Below are 19,084 nucleotides of genomic sequence, written 5' to 3'. Positions count from 1 at the left end.
GCCACCTCATGCGAAGAGTTGACTCATTGGAAAAGACTCTAATGCTGGGAGGGATTGGGGGCAAGAGGAGAAGGGGACGACAGAGGATGAGATGGCTGGATGGCATCACTGACTCGATGGACGTGAGTCTGAATGAACTCCAGGAGTTGGTGATGGACAGGGAGGCCTGGCGTGCTGCAATTCATGGGGTCGCAAAGAGTCGGACATGACTGAGCAACTGAACTGAACTTTACTGCAGGATAATGGTATTATTTCCTGTTGAAGATGTTCATAAAGCAAGAGGCACATGATCTTATTTGGAGACAGTGAAGAGAATTCAGATGACATCCCTTCCCTATTCTTCCTCCCAAGCATAGTTCTGGTAGGTAACACTTGCCTTTCAGTAATGGATTAAGTCGTTATGTCTTACTTACTGAACTAAAACCTCTGTGAACAAAAATAAAGGACCAAGGGTATCACTCATGATCCACTTATACAAAGGGTTATGTCACAGTCCACTGTAATTGCCCAACAACAGTGCACCCTGAGAGGAATCAAGGTGCAAAGACAGGATGGAGCATTCTGTTATTTTGGAATGGGTCCCTAGATAGTTAAGATGAATATCTCAGAAAAAATCTCAAAGATCACAGGTTCTTGCATCTTCCCATACATAAAAAAGCACTAAATTCATTAACTTCAGATATCTGTTCTTTGTGACTAACAGTAATCTATTATGAAGATATGTGCTTTATGTCATGTATTTCCTAGCCCCAAAATTCATGTATTTACTGGCTCCTCCCCTGTCTCCTTGGAGCAGTTCCTCACAGCTGTCTGAGAGGCTGCTTCCCAGGCTATGGTCCTCAGTAAGTTCCCTGAGTAAAATGGAAATTCACAACTTTTATGTTGTATGTTTTTCTTTCAGTGGACAGTTTTGGTGACCATGAAGAGACTCAGAGCTGATTTCTCTCCATCAGCTGAGTTCTATGAGGATCCAGAGGTACCAAGGTACCAGCAAGGGCCCCTTGTGCCCATCCACTTCCACCAGGAGTCCACACAACTGGGTATGTCTCTCCTGGGTCTCAGACATCTCATCTTGGTTGATAAATTCTTTGCTGTAAGGAGTGGTGTTTCCTTGAACTTTAGGCAGTTCAGGAAAGAGGTACCCTGAATTCTTAGTTGAAAGATACTGGGAAGACTTGAATTCTCCATTGAAAGACACGGGGTAAATTGACCAATTAAAAGACACTGGGAAGGTCTGGACTGGGTGATCAGCTAAGGGGATGGCATAGCATTTTCCCTTAAATTGGCTAATTTAACAGAGTTTGTCGAACTAAAAGTGAAGATACCACATAAGAGCTTCAAGTTCTGAAAAGAAGTGATAAAAAGCTCCTCCAAATTGGTGGCAGCTTTCTGAGGAAACTGAGAAACTTGTAGGAATGGTATAGTCTTCCTACTATGCAGCAGTGCATAGGGAAGCCCACTCATTAATTAAAAACTCACTTATCCAGGGACACACACACACACACATAAGGATGGGCCATCTAGAGTTCCAAGTGCCCGCAGCAGTTTCAGACTGCCAGAGGGAAAAACTGAGATGTACAAGAGCTGAATGACCCTAGGCTCATACACAGAGAAGCTTAAAACTGTCCAACCACATGGTTTTCAATAGTAGTTTTATCCTACCAAACCAACTGGAAAGGCTCCCTCCCACAAAATCTAATTCATAAAGAGCTTTTTTTAATTGGCTTAAAAATAAGTGCTTTTAAATTAAATATTTCTGAATGTAATAGAAACTAAGGCAAATTTTTTTAAGAACATGTACTCTAGGATTAATCTTTAGTGAATAAAAATGAGTTTGTTGATTTAATGAAATAGGCCTGGGACTTCCTTGGCAGTCCAGTGGTTAAGACTCTTGAGTTCCCAATGCAGGGGGTGTGGGTTCAATGCCTGGTTGGAGAACTAAGATCCTGCATGCTGCACAGTGCAGCAGAAGATTTTTTTTAAAAAGGAAGAAGTAGTAAAGAATTTTTTAAAAATGAAATAAGTCTCTCTTTAGAGTTGACAGCCCTAAATGTAAAACTCCTATTGTACCTGCTGCTGCTGCTGCTGCTGCTGCTGCTGCTGCTGCTAAGTCGCTTCAGTTGTGTCCGACTCTGTGCGACCCCATAGACGGCAGCCCCCCAGGCTACCCTGTCCCTGGGATTCTCCAGGCAAGAACACTGGAGTGGGTTGCCATTTCCTTCTCCACTGCATGAACGTGAAAAGTGAAAGTGAAGTCGCTCAGTCATGTCTGACTCCTAGCGACCCCATGGACGGCAGGCTACCAGGCTCCTCCGTCCATGGAATTTTCCAGGCAAGACTACTGGAGTGAGGTGCCGTTGCCTTCTCCATTATTGTACCTAGGTTTACTAAAAGTCAAATTTGTTTTCTCTGTTATAGACGTTTTCAGCAAGAAAAGTAACTTGGCATAATGATATTTTCATAAGCAAATTAATACAATATTGTAAAATTTAAAAATAAAATTAAAAAAAAGGAAAAAAAATAAAATCCATTCATAAGAGAAAAAAAATAAATAAATGCAAGTTGGGTAAGAGTTTTTTGGGGGCTTCCCTGGGGGCTCAGTGGTATAGAATTTGCCTGCCAAGCAGGAGACACAGGTTCGATCCCTGAGTCAGGAAGATCTCCTGGAGAAGGAAATGGCAACCCACTCCAGTATTCTTGTATGGGTGCATGCTTTAAGAAATTACGCCCATCAACAGATGACTGGCTTAAGAAGATGTGGTATATATGTACAATGGAATTTTACTTAACCATAAAAAAATGAAATATTCCCATTTGCAGCAACGTGGATGGGCCTAGAGAATATTAAACTTCGTGAAGTAAGACAAAGACAAATATATGATATCATTTATATGTGGAATCTAAAAAATAATACAAATGAATATATATAAAATAGAAACAGTCTCATAGGCAGCAAACTACCATTACCAAAGAGGCAGGAGAGGTGGAATAATTATTAATAAGAGTACAGGATTAATGGATACTACACATAAAATAGAAAAGCAGCAAGAATTTGCATAGCATAGAGAATTATATTAAATATCTTATAATAATCTAAATGGAAAATAAATATATACTTATATAATATGTAACCTATAATGGAAAATACGATATATACCTATACAGATAAATTGAATCACTTTGCCGCGTACCTAAAACTAACATGAGACTGAATCAGCTCTACTTCAATTTAAAAAGAGAATAGAACTATGATATGATCCAGCTGTTCCACTTCTGAGTATTTATCTAGAGAATAAAAAACACTAATTCAAAAAAATATACGCATCCCATGTTCATCACAGTATTATATACGATAGCCTAGATAAGGAAACAACTTACATGCCCATTAAATGAATGAATAAAAAAGATGTGTTGTATCAGTGAGACGCCAAGTTTGCAGCAAAGCAAGGAGATGGGAGGACAGGTCTCAAAACCTGCTCCAAGAAGGCAAGGGGCTCAGGTGTTTATGGGATAAAGAAAAAAGAATCAGGGCTGTCTGAGGCTTGGAGAGTGGGGAAAGGTAATTGGAAAAGATGTGATAATCGTCAGTCTACTCAGGTGTAACTAAGCTATAGGCCTTTGCAAGTTCAAAAGGTCACAAGTGCAGATGCCCATGTGTGCCCAGTTCAAGGGTGATAATCCTATCTAGTCCTAACCAGCGTAGCACAAACTAGACACACCTGACTCTTGGCTCAGCTCAACCTAGATGCCGCTGACTCCAAGTTCCTGGAAAGCAACTCAGGCAAATATCTTTTTTTAAAATAATATTTATTTATTTCTGTCTCTGATCTTTGTTGAGGTATGCGGGATCTTCTGTTGTAGCATGTGAGATCTAGTCCCCTAACTAGGGATAGGATCCAGGCCCCCAGCATTGGGAGCATGGAGGGTTAACCACCAGACCACTAGTCAAGTCCCTTGGGCTGCTTATTTAGGTTACATGCTGCTTAGAGGACATGGAAGTCTTAAAACCTTGATGAGAGAAGGCAGGTGAAATATATTTTACCCACAGTTTCAAAGGAAGCCTGACGTAGAGTAATTACTCCCATTTCTATGAAATATCCAGAATAGGCATATCCATAGAAAGCTCACTAACAGTTGCCAGGGACCAAGTGAGAAATGGGAAATGACTGCTAATGGATACACAATTTCTTCTTTGGTTGATAGAACTAGTGGTGATGATGGTAACAACTTTGTTAAAATACTATAAACCACTGAAATGTACTGAGGCTTCCCAGGTGGCACTAGTGGTAAAGAATCTGTCTGCCAATACAGGAGATGCAAGAGATGCGGGCTCAATCCCTAGGTTGGTAAGATCCCCTGAAGAAGGAAATAGCAACTCACTCCAGTATTCTTGCCTGGAAAATCCCATGGACAGAGGAGCCTGGTGGGCTACAGTCCGTTGGGTCGCAAAGAGTCAAACATGACTGTACACACACGCACTGAAATGTATGCTTTAAAAGACTGGATTTTATGACATTAATTCTATCTCAAAAATACAGCATTCATGAGGGAAAAAAAGATGTGGTATGTATATATACGATGGAATGCTACTCAGCTATTAAAAAAAAAGATGAGATCCTGCCATTTACTACAACATGGATGGACCTTGAGGAGATTATGCTAAGTGAAGTAAGTCAGAGAAAGACACATACTGTATGATTTCACTCATATGTGGAATATAAAAGTAAAATGAAACCAAAGCAAACACATAGCTAATGAGACCAAAGTACTGGTCACCAGAGGGGAGGGGTGTTGGGAACGGGTGGAATGGGTAAAAGGGACCGAACAACTGTATCATGATAGATGGAAACGTCTTGTGGTAGGTACCACTGTAGCGTATACAAAAGATGAAACATAATGTTGTACACGTAAAACTTATACAATGTTATAAACCAGTGTTTCTTCAAATTTTAAAAACCTTTCTGAGGTCTTTAAAAAAATTTAGTATTTAACAGTATGTCTATATAAATAGTTTCTCCAAATCTTTTTAGTAGTTTAAAACTAGAGTTTTTCTAAAGTAAGCTAAATGATGGAAGTTTATTGAATATCTGGGTCATTTCCAAATAAGATACAATAATGAAACATTAATTGTTGAACATGTCTAAATTTACCTACTTTCATCCTCTTTTAAGATTAAAAAAGCAAAGATGTTTGGGTTTATTGAGCATGTATACCACATATAGGAGGAAAATAATACTGTGAGAAAATCTGTTTCTGGAGGTTGTAGAATATGTTCATAAGTTTGCAGATTTGTAGATGCTAGCATGACAATTCATAATTGCTTGCTTCTAGGTTTTCACTAGAGGTTAGAGGTTGTAAGGTTGACCATTCTGATTAACACATATAACTGGAACTACTAAAATTAATAAGGAAAGCATCATCATATGCAAGGGAAAGAAAAAAGTAAAAGGATTATAATGTTTTTTGTTAAGGGAATAGAAAGTAGTTTTGTCCTAAGAGAGGTTTAAAAAAAAATAGAGAAAATGGGAAATCTTGGAACAAAAATCTGAAGGTAGAAACAGGAAGTTACAGGTTTGTTGAAAAGAATCTCTAAGAAGAGTTTTGTATGTGATTAGACCTGGCGAACATTGTAATAAATTTAATCGAGTGAATGTTTTAATATTAAAAGTAAGCTGGTACAAAACTAAAATTTGGTTTTCTCTCTGTTAAGTGAACAAATTTTTCTTGGGATATGAATCTGCTTTTGAAAGTAGATTGTAAAATTTCTCTGCCTTTTAAGTGCCCTGTTATAACTTTCTGTCGTTTACTTTTGAAATCTTTTATTGTCATTTTGGTTAAATGATTAACTGAGTATCTTTCACAGTGGCTGTGATCCTATTTGACCAAGTGTTTTAAAACCTTTTGTTATCTTTGACAAACCTCCCCAAATTCTAAATGAAGTCCTTTTGATCTCTAGCTAACTTTGGGGTGTTTCAGAGGGCCCCTGAAACATCTCAAAGAAAGATATTAATGAGGCTTATTTGATATTTTAAATAATGTGGAACACATCGTCAAATAAATAATGATAAACTTTCCTAGGTTATACTGTATGGACAAATATTACTAATATAAACATTCTACAAGCTAAATGAAATTCCTAAAATTCAGATATGTCCTGTATGTTGTCAGTCATAATTCTGGTTATTATCTTAAAATTTTGTATGTCACAGAAAAATAAAATTTTCCCCTTCAGTTGCATTGTAATCGTATCTTAACCATGCCACTTAAAGTCTTTTGTCATTTATAGACAGTTGTTCTTTTACTCTGATGCCTTTACAAAAATGAAGCTCTTCAAGGTTAATAGAAGACTTTTGACAAGTGCAGATTTCTGATAACTTTCAGATAATACCACTGAACCGGGTAAGACATTCCAAAACTCTGAAACTTTATGACTTCATAAACTGTTAACAGAAATTATGATCAACAAGACTTACTTACACAGGGCTGAACAATCATTTTTATGACTTTCTGTCTGAAATGTTACTGTCTTTTAATCCTCCTTTTCCAGATATAAAGAAAATTTCCCCCTTAAGCAATTCAGTAAATTATACCTTTGTAAGCAGAATTGAAACACTTATCTTTTTCTCTCTACCGTATCTCTCCAGAATTTGAAATTCTTAGTATTCTTATTTTTATGGCAGGATAGTTATTTGCATAAGTTCAAGAAAAATCTGTTTTCCTTATAACAGGACACAAATGGAAGCACTGGTTATATTACCAAGGCTTTGACTAAAATATCAGGTTTGAGAATTACATAAAATCAGATATAACCAGACAACTTCAGAGAACTAAAATGGACTTTATGGAGCCATTTCCTTAGAAAAACAGACTAATACCTTGCTCATAGAGTTCCCAGCAACCTCACCAGGTGACTAAGAAAGGTCACTTTCTGGCAGGTGTAAGAACCTCAAGATATTTTGGGGAAATTCAGAAGAGAGAAATTCACCCAACTCTATAATTGTTACAGTCAGATCTCATGGCAAGTCCTTGGAATGATATTCCTGACCTCAGGAGGCTTTCAACAGTCAATCTGAGTCCTTATAAAAGCATTATCAAAGCACAGTGACCAGAGTGTAAATGATCAACCGCCAGACTTGTTAAACTAATGTAAACAAGCAGGTCCAATTTATTGAAACTAGACTTACACTGCAAATAAATTAGTCTTAATTTGGCTATATTTGGTAAAAATTAGAGTAACATTAGAGAAGAAATTGTTTTAGTGGATATCGAGTTCTAGTGCTGCTAATTGTATTTCAGGTTATGTAATTACTATCTAAACTCACTTCCTAGATGGCTCCTTATTGCTGTATTACATTACAAAAAAAGTTCATTGTTCATTCATTAAAATGACATTGTAAGTTTATGCTATTAAATGATAGAAATATATCTTTGGACAAAGATATCTTAAAGGAAATCAACCCTGAATATTTATTGGAAGGACTGATGCTGAAGCTCCAATACTTTGGCCACCTGATGCAAAGAGCCAACTCATTGGAAAAGACCCTGATGCTGGGAAAGATTGAAGACAAGAGAAGGGAATGACAGAGGATGAGATGGTTGGCTGGCATCACCGACTCAATGGACATGAGTTTGAGCAAACTCCAGGAGATGATGAAGAGCAGTGAAGCATGACATGCTGCAGTCCATGGGTCTCAAAGAGTTGGACACGACTTAGCAGCTGAACAACCTAGATAACTCCTTATTGCTGTATTACATTATAGCAAAAATTCAATTGAATTATTAAAAGTTCAGTTATTAAAACGGTAAGTTTTTTTCTGCTATTCAAAGATAGAAACATCTCTGGACAAAGATCAGATACCCAACAACCTACAACCAGGAGATTATATATACCTTGGAAAAGACATCATTTAAAGGACCTTCTCCTAATAAATGGGAAAGCCCTTATCAGGAACTTTTAACTGACTTGCTCACAACAAAACTGAAGGGAATTGACTCTTGGATTCACATTTCCTACTTAAGAAGTGCCCCTAGCACTGGCCTGACCTACAGAGAGGAATACTGGTGTGAAAGTCACTGTAAAACAATGCTCAAACAAATGATGCCTACCCCAGGATGAGAAGTTGACATCAGAAGTAGATGGCTATCCCAAGATGGGGAACCTGACCTGTAGAGTTAGAGTGTTTTCTTTATTTGTTGAACTTTTGTATAAATCATTTGTTTTTTCTATCATGAGCATGATCCTATGCAGACTTAAAAACCTATCCAATTGTTGGGTTTGTGGTCAACTATGTCCAGTACTTCTGGTTTACTTTGGTGGATTTTTCCTCTTCAAGGCTCTAATGGAATGGCTGTTAGAAAATTTATTTTAGGAGATTGAAATTGTAGTTCTGTTTGGTCCACTATATTGATATTACTAGATGGGATCTCTTCACTTAGCTAATCAGTTGCAGTTAGGTTTTCAATAGGGTCTAATATAGATATAACACACAAATGGCCTATCAACGAAATCCTTGCCTTACCTTGAGCATTCCTAACACCATGGCACAAAGTGAGCATGAACCTTGGTAAGATTTATTACCAGAGTGGGGAAGCTATGTACTAAAAAGAACGATGGGTGTCTCTCATCAGCCAGCTATACAAAGGGTTAAATTGCAAGCCACTGGAATTGCCCAGTGACATTGCACCCTGCAGAGACTGCAGGATGGAAAAACAGAATGAGGCATTCTGTCCTTTGAATAAAGGGGCCCCTAGGTAGTTAAAGTACATACGTCAGGAAGAATTTGATGATCCCAGATTCTGGCATCTTCCCATACACAGAAGAGTAGTAAAAACCATCAACTTGAGATATCTGTTCTGTGTGATTAACAGTAACATTTTACCAAGATGTGTGCTTGACTACATGTATTTTCTAGCCAAAAATTCATCTATATGTACAAGCTCCTCCCCTGTCTCTGCAGAGCAGTTCCTCAGAGCTATCTGAGAGTTTACTTCCCAGTCTACAGTCCTCAGTAAGTTACCGGAATAAAAACTGAAATTCACAACTCTTATGTTGTGTGTTATTCTGTGGTTTCCAGTTAGCCACATACTCACAAGGGTAAACAGCCAATATATTTATAACCATTCTGTACCCATCAGATCAGATCAGTCGCTCAGACGTGTCCCACTTTTTGTGACCCCATAAATCGCCGTATGCCAGGCCTCCCTGTCCATCACCAACTCCCGGAGTTCACTCAGACTCAATGTCCATAGAGTCAGTGATGCCATCCAGCCATCTCATCCTCTGTCGTCCCCTTCTCCTCTTGCCCCCAATCCCTCCCAGCATCAGAGTCCTTTCCAAGGAGTCAGCTCTTTGCATGAGGTGGCCAAAGTACTGGAGTTTCAGCTTGAGCATCATTCCTTCCAAAGAAATCCCAGGGCTGATCTCCTTCAGAATGGACTGGTTGGATCTCCTTACAGTCCAAGGGACACTCAAGAGTCTTCTCCAACACCACAGTTCAAAAGCACCAATTCTTCAGTGCTCAGACTTCTTCACAGTCCGACTCTCACATCAATACATGACCACAGGAAAAACCATAGCCTTGACTAGACGAACCTTTGTTGGCAAAGTAATGTCTCTGCTTTTCAATATGCTATCTAGGTTGGTCATAACTTTGCTTCCAAGGAGTAAGCATCTTTTAATTTCATGGCTGCAGTCACCATCTGTACTGATTTTGGAGCCTAGAAAAACAAAGTCTGACACTGTTTCCACTGTTTCCCCACCTATTTCCCATGAAGTGATGGGACCGGATGCCATGGTCTTCGTTTTCTGAATGTTGAGCTTTAAGCCAACTTTTTCACTCTCCTCTTTCACTTTCGTCAAGAGGCTTTTTAGTTCCTCTTCACTTTCTGCCATAAGGGTGATGTCATCTGCATATCTGAGGTTATTGATATTTCTCCCGGCAATCTTGATTCCAGCTTGTGTTTCTTCCAGTCCAGTGTTTCTCATGATGTACTCTGCATATAAGTTAAATAAACAGGGTGACAATATACAGCCTTGACGTATTCCTTTTCCTATTTGGAACCAGTCTGTTGTTCCATGTCCAGTTCTAACTGTTGCTTCCTGACCTGCATACAGATTTCTCAAGAGGCAGGTCAGGTGGCCTGGTATTTCTATCTCTTTCAGAATTTTCCACAGTTTATTGGGATCCACACAGTCAAAGGCTTTGGCATAGTCAATAAAGCAGAAATAAGATGTTTTTCTGGAATTCTCTTGCTTTTTCCATGATCCAGAAGATGTTGGCAATTTGATCTCTGGTTCCTCTGCCTTTTCTAAAACCAGCTTGAACATCAGGAAGTTCATGGTTCAAGTACTGTTGAAGCCTGGCTTGGAGAATTTTGAGCATTACTTTACTAGCGTGTGAGATGAGTGCAATTGTGCGGTAGTTTGAGCATTCTTTGGCATTCCCTTTCTTTGGGACTGCAATGAAAACTGACCTTTTCCAGTCCTGTGGCCACTGCTGAGTTTTGCAAATGTGCTGGCATATTGAGTGCAGCACTTTCACAGCATCATCTTTCAGGATTTGGAATAGCTCAACTGGAATTCTATCACCTCCATAGCTTTGTTCGTAGTGATGCTTTCCAAGGCCCACTTGACTTCACATTCCAGGATATCTGGCTCTAGGTCAGTGATCACACCATCGTGATTATCTGGGTCCTGAAGATCTTTTTTGTATAGTTCTTCTGTGTATTCTTGCCATCTCTTCTTAATATCTTCTGCTTCTGTTAGGTCCATACCATTTCTGTCCTTTATCGAGCCCATCTTTGCATGAAATGTTCCTTTGTATCTCTGATTTTCTTGAAGAGATCCCTAGTCTTTCCCATTCTGTTGTTTTCCTCTATTTCTTTGCATTGATCGCTGAAGAAGGCTTTCTTATCTCTTCTTGCTATTCTTTGGAACTTTGCATTCAGATGCTTATATCTATCCTTTTCTCCTTTGCTTTTCGCTTCTCTTCTTTTCACAGCTATTTGTAAGGCCTCCCCAGACAGCCATGTTGCTTTTTTGCATTTCTTTTCCATGGGGATGGTCTTGATCCCTGTCTCCTGTACAATGTCACGAACCTCCGTCCATAGTTCATCAGGCACTCTATCTATCAGATCTAGGCCCTTAAATCTATTTCTCACTTCCACTGAATAATCATAAGGGATTTGATTTAGGGCATACCTGAATGGTCTAGTGGTTTTTCCTACTTTCTTCAATTTAAGTCTGAATTTGGCAATAAGGAGTTCATGGTCTGAGCCACAGTCAGCTCCCGATCTTGTTTTTACTGACTGTATAGAGCTTCTCCATCTTTGGCTGCAAAGAATATACTCAATCTGATTTCCGTGTTGACCATCTGGTGATGTCCATGTATAGAGTCTTCTCTTGTGTTGTTGGAAGAGGGTGTTTGTTATGACCAGTGCATTTTCTTGGCAAAACTCTATTAGTCTTTGCCCTGCTTCATTCCGTATTCCAAGGCCAAATTTGCCTGTTACTCCAGGTGTTTCTTGACTTCCTACTTTTGCATTCCAGTCCCCTATAATGAAAAGGACATCTTTTTTGGGTGTTAGTTCTAAAAGGTCTTGTAGATCTTCATAGAACCGTTCAACTTCAGCTTCTTCAGTGTCACTGGTTGGGGCATAGACTTGGATTACTGTGATATTGAATGGTTTGCCTTGGAAATGAACAGAGATCATTCTGTCGTTTTTGAGATTGCATCCAAGTACTGCATTTCTGACTCTTTTGTTGACCATGATGGCTACTCCATTTATTCTGAGGGATTCCTGCCCACATTAGTAGATATAATGGTCATCTGAGTTAAATTCACCCATTCCAGTCCATTTTAGTTCGCTAATTATTAGAATGTTGACGTTCACTCTTGCCATCTCTTGTTTGACCACTTCCAATTTGCCTTGATTCATGGACATGACATTCCAGGTTCCTATGCAATATTTCTCTTTACAGCATCGGACCTTGCATCTATCACCAGTCATATCCACAGCTGGGTATTGTTTTTGCTTTGGCTCCAGCCCTTCATTCTTTCTGGAGTTATTTCTCCACTGATCTCCAGTAGCATATTGGGCACCTACTGACCTGAGGAGTTTCTCTTTCAGTATCCTATCATTTTGCCTTTTCATACTGTTCATGGGGTTCTCAAGGCAAGAATACTAAAGTGGTTTGCCATTCCCTTCTCCAGTGGACCACATTCTGTCAGATCTCTCCACCATGACCCCCCCCATCTTAGGTTGCCCCATGGGCATGGCTTAGTTTCATTGAGTTAGACAAGGCTGTGGTCCTAGTGTGATTAGATTGACTAGTTTTCTGTGAGTATGGTTTCAATGTGTTTGCCCTCTGATGCCCTCTTGCAACACCTACCGTCTTACTTGGATTTCTCTTACCTTGGGCGTGTGGTATCTCTTCACAGCTGTTCCAGCAAAGCGCAGCCATTGCTCCTTACCTTGGACGAGGGGTGTCTCCTCACCACCGCCCTTCCTGACCTTCTGTACCCATACAAAAATTCTATTTCTCACTTTTAATACAGTATTCAATAAATTACATGAGATAGTCAACACTTTGTTTAAAAATAGGCTTTGTGTTCTTTTTTCCCAGCTGTAGGCTAATATAAGTGTTCTGAGAATATTTAAGGTAGGCTAGACTAACCCTTGATATTAGGTTACATGTTTTAATGCATTTTCAACTTATGATATTTTTCAACTTCTGATGAATTTGTGAAGATTTAACCGCACTGTAAGCTGAGGAAGATCTGTATCCTAAAGAAAAAAATCAAATAATTGTTCAAATATGATTGTACAAAAATATTTATCATACCATTATTTATAAATATGGTATGTTCATAGTATAGAATTCAGTAGAGGCATTAAAATTGTGATATGAAATTGTATTTCTTAACATGAAATAAACTTACTTCATTGTATTGTTGAATGGGGTAATCAGTTTACAGGAATATGTATGGCATTCAGTTTTATAAGTAGGACTTAACGACGAAGAATTGATGCTTTTGAACTGTGGTGTTGGAGAAGACTCTTGAGAGTCCCTTGGACTCCAAGGAGATCCAACCAGTCCATTCTGAAAGAGATCAGCCCTGGGATTTCTTTGGAAGGAATGATGCTAAGGCTGAAACTCCTGTACTTTGGCCACCTCATGCAAAGAGTTGACTCATTGGAAAAGACTCTGATGCTGGGAGGGATTGGGGGCAGGAGGAGAAGGGGACGACAGAGGGTGAGATGGCTGGATGGCATCACTGACTCGATGGACGTGAGTCTGAGTGAACTCCGGGAGTTGGTGATGGACAGGGAGGCCTGGCATGCTGCGATTCATGGGGTCGCAAAGAGTCGGACACGACTGAGAGACTGAACTGAACTGAACTGAACGTTAGTTGTCTCCACTTTCAGTCTCTACTTCGTCTGTCATGCACTTCACTTTCTAAATCAAATATTTTAATTTACTAACTATACATATCAGTAAATATGAAAAAGGTTTAATATTTAGACTGAGTAGCAAGCACAAATCTAGCTATTTTAAGAGGGGGCATTATTGCTATTGTTAAAAGTCATTCCCTCCCCTTACAAAAGAGAAACTGAATAAGAGTCTGGTTTATGTTTTGTTAAAAGAAATTGAGACCTATTATAAATTTTGAATTTATTTGAGCAAATATCAACTGAAATTGGTCAGTACCTAACCAAAACATAAAGAGCACTACACAGAAAGGGGTGCATGAAGAAACTTTTGTAGACAAAAGATGGAAGCACAGTAAGAAAATTATTATTATTTTTTTAATGGAAATTATTGGTTAGGCTATAGCTTAAAACCTAGTTGACTGTGATTGGTAGTCCTTAGTGTTTTGATTTTGTAACCTTGAGGCATTTACAGGCTTAGATTTCGTTTTGCTGATGTAAGCACCATGGCATAATAGCTGCCTCAGTCTAATGGCCTCGCTGCTATTTCTTTTATTTTTTTTTTCCTTTTTTTTTTAATTTAATTTAATTTTATTTTTAAACTTTACATAATTGTATTAGTTTTGCCAAATATCAAAATGAATCTGCCACAGGTATACATGTATTTCCCATCCTGAGCCCTCCTCCCTCCTCCCTCCCCTACCATCCCTCTGGGTCGTCCCAGTGCACTAGCCCCAAGCATCCAGTATCGTGCATCGAACCTGGACTGGCATCTCGTTTCTTACATGATATTTTACATGTTTCAATGTCATTCTCCCAAATCTTCCCACCCTCTACCTCTCCCACAGAGTCCATAAGACTGTTCTATACATCAGTGTCTCTTTTGCTGTCTCGTACACCGGGTTATTGTTACCATCTTTCTAAATTCCATATATATGCGTTAGTATACTGTATTTATGTTTTTCCTTCTGGCTTACTTCACTCTGTATAATAGGCTCCAGTTTCATCCACCTCATTAAAACTGATTCAAATGTATTCTTTTTAATGGCTGAGTAATACTCCATTGTGTATATGTACCACTGCTTTCTTATCCATTCATCTGCTGATGGACATCTAGGTTGCTTCCATGTCCTGGCTATTATAAACAGTGCTGCGATGAACATTGGGGTACACATGTCTCTTTCCCTTCTGGTTTCCTCAGTGTGTATGCCCAGCAGTGGGATTGCTGGATCATAAGGCAGTTCTATTTCCAGTTTTTTAAGGAATCTCCACACTGTTCTCCATAGTGGCTGTACTAGTTTGCATTCCCACCAACAGTGTAAGAGGGTTCCCTTTTCTCCACACCCTCTCCAGCATTTATTATTTGTAGACTTTTGGATCGCAGCCATTCTGAAAGCTTCAAAAGATATCTAAGGTGAGTCCTGAGAAACACTGCTCACGTGGCAGTCATGGGCTGGATACCAAACTTCCCCAAATAAAGCTAGGACCTCAACAACAACTTACACTAACTATATAATGTCCCCCATCATATTAATTGCTTCTATTGAAAGAAAATTCAGAGTATTTAATTTTGTGTGAATATTGTATTGAACAAGAAACAAACTGTTCCAGAACAAGCCGTGTGTGCTCAGTTGTGTCCAACTGTTTGCAACATCATGTACTCTAGCCTGCTGGGCTCCTCTGTCCATGGGATTCCCCAAGCAAGAATCTTGGAGTGGGTTGCCATTTCCTCCTTCAGGGTATCCTCCCGATCCAGAGGTCGAACCTACATCTCCTGTGTCTCCTGCATTAGCAGGCGGCTTGTTTACCACTAGTGCCACCTGGGAAGCCTGTTTCAGAACAAGGAGACTTCCAAACTGAAGGTAAAAAGAAGCTCCGTTCTCAATAGCTGTAGTTCAGTTTATAAAGCATGAAAAAGTATATTGTTTTCTATTGTGTTGGTTACTGGAAAATTACAGTATTCCTTTTCATTGCATAAATTTACCTATCTGTAACTGATTTGCTGGAAAGCTGTAAGGTCATGCTGTGAGACCATGAAGAATCTTCAGTTTAGTTTTTTGTTTTTAATTTTATTTTGTTTTTAGAGTTTAGTTTAAAATCAGAGTATTTGGGGGAAATCAGGGCACACAGATTGTTATGATCACCAAATACTATATGATGATGAAACAAGCCTTTTACAAATTCACCATCACCAAGAATTTGTGCAAAGAGAAGACTCTCAAAATGGCCAAAAAAGAGTTAAACACAAATTAGCTCTTTTACTGAGGCAATCTATACATCAAAATTTATATGGAAAAAGAAGGCAAGTACTATTCGGAATACTCTCAGTGCTTTTTTAAAAAGACTATACTTAATTTTCAGTGTTTCTAAGATTTAAATTACAATGTTCTAAATAAATATTAGCTTGACTTTTTATTTCCTCATATATTTATAACCAATAGAGAGTTTTTAAAGTGTTGGCCAAAAAAGTTTAATGCCATAGAATAATCATAAGTTTTCAAATGATTTAAATGGCTTTGTATGGTTTCAATTTGCATAGTCCTTTTTAGTCCACCACTATTCAAAGTGAGAACTACCTGTACTTGAAAACATTTTTGTCTTGCCCCCATATTGAATAACAGTTGGCTGGATATAAACTTCTGTGTTCTCAATTTTCTTCCTTTAATAAAGCTCTATTCCGTTGTCTTATTGCATCCATGATTACTGTTGAAAAGTCTATTGATAATCTGATATTTGTTGCTTTGTATCTGATCTGTTCTTCTCTGTAAGTTTTTAACACTTTTCTTCACCTTTCATATTTTAAATATTATTAAAATGTGTCTTAATTGTGAGTTTTCAACCTCTGCTATTTAACATGCTTTTCACCTTTTTATAATATCAAAATTTTATATTTTATTTTTTTTAAATATTTTCTCCTCTGCTGTTTTTTCCCCTCTTTCTGGAACACCTGTTTGTATCTGCCATGTCCCACAGATATTCTTTTATATTGTCCTTTCCCACTTCTTTCTGGGAAAATTTCTCAATCTGGTCCTTTTCATTACTATTTTCCCCCCTCACCTTTATTCTGCTGTTTCACCTATTCTTCATATCCAATATTTCTCCTTAACTCTTGTTTTACATTTTCCTGTTCTTGTTTCGCTTTATTAATATCTCTTTTAGACTTCCCTGGCGGCTCAGACGGTAAAGCGTCTGCCTACAATGCAGGAAACCTGGGTTCAATCCCTGGGTTGGAAAGATCTCCTGGAGAAGGACATGGCACCCCACTCCAGTATTCTTGCCTGGAAAATCCCATAGATGGAGGAACCTGGTAGGCTATAGTGCATGGGGTCACAAGGAGTCGAACACGACTGAGCAGCTTCACTTTCGCCATGTTTAGTGTATATAAGCCATCCAGTCTATGACATTTTATTATAGCAGCCCAAATGGACTAAAACACAAAGATTTTCCTGGATTACCCAGGTAAACCTTAAATGTAATCACAAGATCCTTAATAAAAGATAGGAAGAAAAGTTTAAGGATGAAAAAGATGATACGATAATGGAGAAAAGGGAAGAAAAGTTGATGTGGGGTCATGGGCCAAGAAAGTGGGCAGGCTCTAGAGTCTGTCAGGAAAATATAAATGGATTTTTCCCTAAAACCTCCAGAAGGAGGCAACTGCCCTGATACCTTGATTTTAGTTCATAAGACTTAGTTCAAACTTCTGGGCTTCATAATTTTAAGATGATATGTTTGTTTTGTTTTAAGTAAATGGTAATGAGTTACAAAAGCAATAGGAAATTGATACAGCACTCAAAGCATTGGTTGGAGCATGGAATAAATTTATAGTAGCATGACATTTATATATATGTGTGTGTGTGTGTAACTGAATATCATACCTCTGAGCCAGCGCTCCCTAAAGCAGAACCTTAGGTGCAATCGAGATGTCCCCTGTTTATTTTGGGAAGTTAAGTTCCCAACAAGAGATATTATATATGCCCACATTATTGCAAAGTGTTGATGAGGGAGATGGTGCAGATCTGACCTAACTATAGTTTGTTCCATTTCTGACTGATTAATCAGAGTGTCCTAAAACCAGCTCAGTGGGTAGGATGAGACACACATCATCCTATTCCCTTTAGTTCTCCTTTCTCTCTTTCCATCCTGCCCCCAGACCAAACTGGTCTAGTCTCCTTTAGTTGCAAAATAAAAGCCCCAGCATTTCAATGGATGCAAGTGCACATTGGTGGGAAATTGCAGTGATGTAATTGCCAGTATCAAAGAGCCAAAAGTGTCCTGTTTTATATATACACACACATGCACACAAACACAGAATGAGAGAGGCAGAAGGGAATACATAAAGATATTAATTGTTTAGTATGACTTAGATTTTGATTTTTACTTTTAGGAAATTTTTATTTTTACTTGGTTATATTTGTAATTTTTCACAATGAACAAGAGTTCTTTGTAAAATAAACTTTAAGATAGAAAATATAGCAATCAAGTATAACATTTTTAGTTGTTGGGAAGAGCTCAACAAAAATGTGAGAGAAAAAAAGACAAAAATATGAGAGGATTATAAATTCCAATCACTGCAGCAGCAGCGTAATACAATAAGGGTGATGGAAGTTAGTTACGAAAATCAGGCAACCAAAATTGTTAAAAGGCATGGACATGAAGATCCCCAATAAAATGAGTGGCATTGTGACAGTAACGTGTCTGAGTCCTTAAACTGTGATATGCTTCTGATTCCTATTTCTAAATTTTTGGCCCAGCACCTTCAGCTTCCCTGAGAGGGCGAACAGCTCTCCTTATTTAGGTAAGCTGAATAAGGAGAGCTTATTAGCTTTCCTTTCAGCTCTGGGAAGATTTATAATTAAGTACAGAGAAAATAAGCAGATAGTATTAATACTTTAATTCAGGAAAATCTGAGTATGTTTACAGTAAGAAAAATCTGGCAGTTAGTCTTATAATTTTAAATTGAAAGAGAAGAGTTTGACTCAATGTAGAAACTACATTGAATGTTACAAGATTTTGAGAGATATTCTATACAGAAAAGTATTTGATGTTCAAAAGTTGTTTAAATGCTCAGTAAGATTTTGCTTATGGAAGTGTCAAGTTTACTGTCAGGAATTCAAAATGTGTAAAAAAGTCAAATATATTGAAATGTACAAATGTAATTTGAAATTAATTTTTAAAACCTGCTTATTTGCATATACAACTTAGATTTATAAATTGAAAAACACTTATAAATTATAGGTTAAAATAGGTTTTAAAGTTTTCAACATTAATAAAACTAGCACTGCATTGTAAATTAAGTATACTTCAATAAAAAGTTCTTCCTTTAAAAAAAACAACAAAAATCATCATATATTGACTTAATGTATTAATTTTCAATCCATGTAACTGTAGGTAATTATTTCTAAGCAGAAAAGCCATCCCCTCCAAAATTAAAAACAAAATTACTCATTATCAATAACTACTTACATCAACAGCAGAGGATAACAATCTCAGGTTTTAAAAATGTGATGACATGTATGTCACGTTTAAACACAATGTAAAAAATATATATATATGCCAATCAAAGCCTTAATTTGACATCCCCCCCACCACCACCCCGCTAAAAATTGGAAAAAATTACCACTTGTGAACTCTGAAAAGTAGTGAAAGGGTTAGT

General features: G+C 38.0%; 1 long non-coding RNA gene across 2 annotated transcripts; it reads left to right on the top strand.

The window, feature by feature from the left end:
- Positions 1 to 159: 159 nt before the first annotated feature.
- On the top strand, positions 160 to 4,351 carry LOC113897601. 2 transcript variants are annotated; one of them, XR_003512370.1, is made up of 3 exons: positions 160 to 361; positions 902 to 1,040; positions 4,312 to 4,351. It is a non-coding gene; the product is annotated as an uncharacterized LOC113897601 (long non-coding RNA). The 2 variants fall into 2 exon arrangements; XR_003512369.1 differs by lacking the exon at positions 4,312 to 4,351 and having other exon boundaries at positions 902 to 1,568.
- Positions 4,352 to 19,084: the final 14,733 nt, after the last annotated feature.

The sequence above is a fragment of the Bos indicus x Bos taurus genome, chromosome 8 (genome assembly GCF_003369695.1).
Source record: "Bos indicus x Bos taurus breed Angus x Brahman F1 hybrid chromosome 8, Bos_hybrid_MaternalHap_v2.0, whole genome shotgun sequence".
NCBI classification, from domain to species: domain Eukaryota; kingdom Metazoa; phylum Chordata; class Mammalia; order Artiodactyla; family Bovidae; genus Bos; species Bos indicus x Bos taurus.
Note: the sequence above shows the minus strand (reverse complement) of the source record. Positions and strands in the feature narration are given on the sequence as shown.